This window comes from Solanum stenotomum, chromosome 10 (assembly GCF_019186545.1).
Source record: "Solanum stenotomum isolate F172 chromosome 10, ASM1918654v1, whole genome shotgun sequence".
Taxonomy (NCBI): domain Eukaryota; kingdom Viridiplantae; phylum Streptophyta; class Magnoliopsida; order Solanales; family Solanaceae; genus Solanum; species Solanum stenotomum.
Window position 1 is genome coordinate 19,179,130 of NC_064291.1, and position 5,786 is coordinate 19,184,915.

Genomic DNA, 5,786 nt, shown 5'->3' on the forward strand with positions numbered 1-5,786 from the left:
TTTAGAACTTAGCATAAAGTCGCTGGCCTCTCAAAGTCTGAAGCACTATCCTCAAATGCTGCTCATGCTCCTCCCGGCTCCGCGAGTATACTAGAATGTCATCTATGAAGACTATGACAAATAAATCCAAGTACGGCCTAAACACCCTAGTCATCAAGTCCATGAACGCTGCAGGGGCGTTAGTCAACCCAAAAGACATCACTAGGAACTCATAGTGGACGTAACGAGTCCTAAATGCAGTTTTAGGGACGTCCACTGCCCTAATCCTCAATTGGTGGTAGCCGGATCTTAAATCAATCTTAGAAAATACCACGGCACCCTGAAGTTGGTCAAATAGATCATCAATCCTAGGCATGGGGTAACGGTTCTTCACCGTCACCTTGTTCAACTGCCTGTAGTCGATGCACAATCGCATAGTACCGTCCTTCTTCTTTACGAAGTGGAGTGGGGAACCCCAAGGCGATACACTAGGCCGAATGAATCCCTTATCTAAGAGATCCTGAATCTGAACACTGAGCTCCTTGAGCTCTACGGGGGCCATACGGTACGGTGGTATAGAAATGGGCTTAGAGCCCGGCTCTACTTCAATAGAAAAGTCAATGTCACGATCAGGAGGGAGACCAGGCAGATCGGCAGGAAACACATCTGTAAACTCTCGAACAATAGGTACTGAATCAACGGTAGGACCCTCCCTACTAACATCTCTAACATAAGCTAAATAAGCCAAACACCTGTTAGCCATCAACCTCTGGGCCCGAACAAAAGATATCACCCCAATTGGCGTGCGACTACAAGAGCCCTGCCACACCACTGGTGGAATACCAGGCATGGCTAAAGTAATGGTCTTAGCGTAGCAATCCAAGACCGCATGGTGGGGAGATAACCAATCCATACCCAAAATCAAATCAAAATCCACCATATCAAGAAAAATAAGATCAACCCTAGTGTCTCGCCTCTGAATAGTCACCACACAGGATCTAAATACCTGATCCACTACTAAAGAATCACCTACCGGGGTTGAAACACGCAACGGCTCAACTAATAGCTCTGGGATGATACTCAATCGAGGAGCACAATAAATAGATATATAGGAATAAGTAGAGCCTGGATCAAATAAGGCGGATGCGGGCTGATGGCATAATAACACTATACCTGTGATCACATCGTCCGAGGTCTCAACATCTGCTCTAGCTGGAGCTGCATAAAAGTGGGCCTGGACTCCCCTGCCCTGTGCCTCGGCTTTGCCCCCTAACCTGCCTCCTCGGGGACCACCCCGTATACCTTGTTGACCACCCCTACGGTCCTGTCCCTGGCCTCTGCCTCTAGCTGGAGGTGCTGGCGCTGGCGCATGCCTAGCTGCCTGTGGAGCGGGTATGGCTAACCTGCGATGGGGACACTCGCGGGCCCAATGATCTAACTCCCCACACTCATAGCACCCTGGGACTGTCGACTGAGAGCTGGAGGTCGGCTACCCCGGCCAGAAGAACCCATGTGTGAACTATCTCAGCCCCGACTAGGACCGACACTAAAACCAATATGGCGGTGCTGATCACCCTCCGATGCCTGGAGAGAGGCCTGGAAGGGGCTACTACACTGACCCGACTGAAACCTCTGCTGAGATCTATCATAAGACTCTCGGGGTCTGAAACGACGCCTACCATGGCTATCCTCCTGTCTAGCTCTCTTGCCGTTGCCCTCTTGGGCCTCGCGACGGAGTTGCTCGATAGTGCGGGCATGGCCCACTACATCCAGAAATGAGCGGCTCGCTGAGACTAAAGACTGAGTCTCAATCCGCAACTGTAGTCTCAAACCCCGAACAAAACAACGAACCCTCTCCTCCTCAGTAGGTAATATCATGGCGGCATGCCTGGAGAGCTCATGGAATCGGGCCTCATACTCTGATACTGTCATGAAGCCTTACTTTGATCGAGCAAACTGATCTCTGAGCTGATATCTGATGCTCCTGGGAATAAATCGGGCCAAGAAGGCCTCTGAAAACTCAGTCCATGTGACCGGTGGAGACCCAGCTGGCCTCGTCTCTAAGTATGTATGGCACCACTGCCTGGCGGGACCGTCTAACTGTTAAGCGGCAAAGTCTGCTCCTGTCGACTCCACTAAACCCAAAGTCTGTAGCCGCTCGCGGCAAGTAAGTAGAAACTCGTGGGCAACCTCCCCCACTGCCCCAGAAAACCTCGGCGGTGATAGTCGAAGGAACACCCCGAGCATCTTCTGCTCCCGCAGTGGCATGACGCCCTCTAAATAGTCAGGCTGAACAACCGGTGCCGCTAGCTGCTGAACAACCGGTACCGCTGGTGTAGGCTGGCCCTGTGGTACTGGAACGGCTGGAGCTGGGGCCTGCTGCATACCCCCAATGGCAGCTAGTATCTGTAGGAGCATCGTCTGTATATCTGGAGCTGCCACAGGCTTGGGCGGTGGCTGGGCTAGTCCCGGGCACATCGATTGCTGCTGTGCTGGAGCTGCTGGTGGCTCCATCACCGGCTCCAGAGTTTGCTCTCGGTCCTGGGCTGGTGATGTAACTCTAGCACGACCTCGAGGTCGGTATCTACCCCTGGCTGGGGTCCTACCACGCGTGCAAGCCATCCCTATAAAAGAGTGGTACAAGTAAGATTTTCAGAAACCGATAAGACACACAATGCACGACAGTGATACAAAAGCAACACGTTCCTAAAGACATCCTGTAGCCTCCCGAAGATAAGTAACGGACGTCTCCGTACCGATCTGCACGACTCTACTAGACGTTAGCTCTGTACAAGTGAGACCGACGAACCTTGGCTCTGATACCAATTTGTCACGATCCGATTTATCAAGTCATGATGGCACCTACTATAACCCACCAGCAGGTAAGCCAACCCGTAACCCGGAACAACAAGTAATGGGTCTGAGGGTAGAAATTAAACAAGAGTAGGCAAATAACAATATAAACAGGCGGAAGCAACCCACAACATATATACAAATAAAGATCCCTCCCAGAACCTGGAAGTCACTAGTACAGAGCTACTACAAAATGAGTACAAGTCCCAAAACTGGACAACAGAGACTGGACTGTCTCGAAAGGAAAAAGACAAGTCTATATATACAGATGGAGACTGAAATAGTACAAAACGCCGTGTGCTCACCCCCGTCTCCGGATAAGTCTACTCCAAGCTCGATCAACGCTGGCTACTAGTGCTCGGACCTGCATCACAAAATAGATGCAGAGCGTAGCATGAGTACCAAAACAACAGGTACCCAGTAGGCATCATCGGCCGACTGAGCAAGATAAGCAAAAGTAAACTGAAATGCGAATAAAGGGTCACATCAAGTGCAAAGAGTAGTAAATGGGGGGTATGTACACGAGCGTACAGGCAACAAAGACAAGCAATCTAACTAACTCCGCCGGGCTCCCATAAACCCGACGGGTACGCTCGTGCACAATAAAAGAAACCACCTGCACGGACCCCCATAAGCCCGGCAGATGGACTGACAGTTGAAGTAAAATAATGGAGCTAGAAGGTCTATCACAATATTACCAATTTCCGGACTTGTAACTGAACCATTCCCAATCATATTCCAAGATCTCATTACGTCCCGGACTTTAACCGGAATCTCTCCAACCTCCAAAACCTCAACCTGCAGATGAGAGTAATCAAGACTAAACTGAAGCTTTAGTGAGGAATTGGGAATACACCACGTGCAAGCTGGACCACGGACTCGAACCGGGTACTATAGCTAATGAGTCAACCTATATGGGCTGGACCACGGACTCGAACCGGGTGCTGTAGCCAAAGGTCGGGCACGGGTGGGCTGGACCACGGACTCGAACCGGGTGCTGTAGCCAAAATCAGATCACAGGTAAGCTGGACCACGGACTCGAACCGGGTACTGTAGCTAAGCCTGGACATAAGTGGGCTGGACCACGGACTCTAACCGGGTACTGTAGCCAAAACCAGATCACAGGTAACCTGGACCACAGACTCTAACCGGGTACTGTAGCTAAGCCTGGACATAAGTAAGCTGGACCACGGACTCTAACCGGGTACTGTAGCCGAAACCGGATCACAGGTAAGCTGGACCACGGACTCTAACCGGGTACTGTAGCTAAGCCTGGACATAAGTAAGCTGGACCACGGACTCTAACCGGGTACTGTAGCCGAAACCAGATCACAGGTAAGCTGGACCACAGACTCTAACCGGGTACTGTAGCTGATAGAAAAGTAGGGCATTATGGATACAAGGTCATAAGTTGAGTTACCGTCTAGCTAAGGCTCAGACTATCAGACTCAAGTCTGCTATATCAGTCTACAAGGAGCTGACCGTCCGAAACGACGTCAGACAAAGTTCTACTACCCAACGACATCTGAAACCTCGCAAGTCTATGGCAACACTAGTCTAAGCCTAGACTAAGGCCAAACATATTTCAAATCGATATTATCATATACAGCACAAAGTATGGATGTTCAATAATATCAAGAGACATGCTGTCATAATCCAACACTTTCCCGAAATAAGGTAAAAGGCAGGAATTATAAAAATTTAGCATGCTCACCATACTCAAGCAAATAAATAAACAAATGCCTAAACATGCTCAATCTCACGAGAGAAAACCATAGCCTACCTGAAAGCCGACCACGCGTGCTCCAACTCACGGTACCGGATCTTTTCCCCTCCGAACGGTCTCCAAATGCTTCCCCACTAACAAAAGGTTAATCACCTCGTCATTACGAATATGTTGACACTAAAATTATATTTTTCGGAGACGGACCCAAAATTGGGTCTAAAACGGGATTATGGGACCCACAATCGGAATCCGGAAAACGAATCCGTGACAACGTCCCAAATACCTTACTAAACTAATACCCCAAAATTTTAGTACAAACAGATGCCTAAAACATAGCAAATTAGCCACAACAATTAAAATTGGCAGCCCCTTGATCACCAATTTCTGGAAAAACGAGACCCTTTCAACCCAAACAGATTATACCACGATGATCCTTGCGAAAAACACTACAAGTTAGCCTCAAGAATGACTACAAACGGACCTAATATGATCAAGATCTCACATTTCAAAATTCAGCAACAATTCAATCCGAACATCAATCTATTAGTGGCTAAATTCGATTCCTTACCTCAAACGAAGCCTCCCATCACGTTTCTGAGATCACCTCTAGATTCCCCACGAAATTCTCTTGAAGTTAGCCTTTTGAATCACTTAATTCGGGCTTAAAATGGAGGAGAAATCTTATGTTGAAGATGTGAAAGAAATAATGGACGAAATTCGTCCTAAAATCTGGAAATTTCCAGATTTCCATACGCTGCCACGTGGCGTCGCGTGTCTCTGCCACATCACCGCCGCGTTAGAATTCTACAACCCTTCAAACTTAAATTTCGATGTTCCGGACTCGTTCGGAGTCGGAAAAATACAAACCATATATGGAATCTGATTGAAAATGATATTTCGGACTCAACGGTGAAGACGGAATTTCCATTTGGAGATCGCTTCGATGAAAAGTGGGTCCCACACCCAGTATCGTTTTGAGCCAGATTCCACAACTGCCATCTAAAGCCTCGGGAAGTGAACAAAGGGTCGTTCTAGACCAAAATCGATATTCCGAAGCTAACCTAGTTGTCAGAATTTTCATCTGAGCACGACTTCCAAGAAGGTTGACCAAAGTCAACTTTTCAAGTTATAAAAATCCCCAAAACAGGGAAACGGGCCTAAAATCCAAACGAACGACCAGGTGACCGAACAGTCAGTGCCAGCAAGTCATAAATGACTTGGAGTCGCT

General features: G+C 48.4%; 1 long non-coding RNA gene across 1 annotated transcript; it reads right to left on the bottom strand.

The window, feature by feature from the left end:
* Positions 1 to 2,912: 2,912 nt before the first annotated feature.
* Positions 2,913 to 5,250, bottom strand: LOC125842314 (uncharacterized). Its single transcript, XR_007443900.1, has 3 exons — positions 5,127 to 5,250; positions 4,616 to 4,692; positions 2,913 to 3,196 (listed from the first exon to the last, which is right to left on the bottom strand). It is a non-coding gene; the product is annotated as an uncharacterized LOC125842314 (long non-coding RNA).
* Between the last annotated feature and the right edge of the window lie 536 nt (positions 5,251 to 5,786).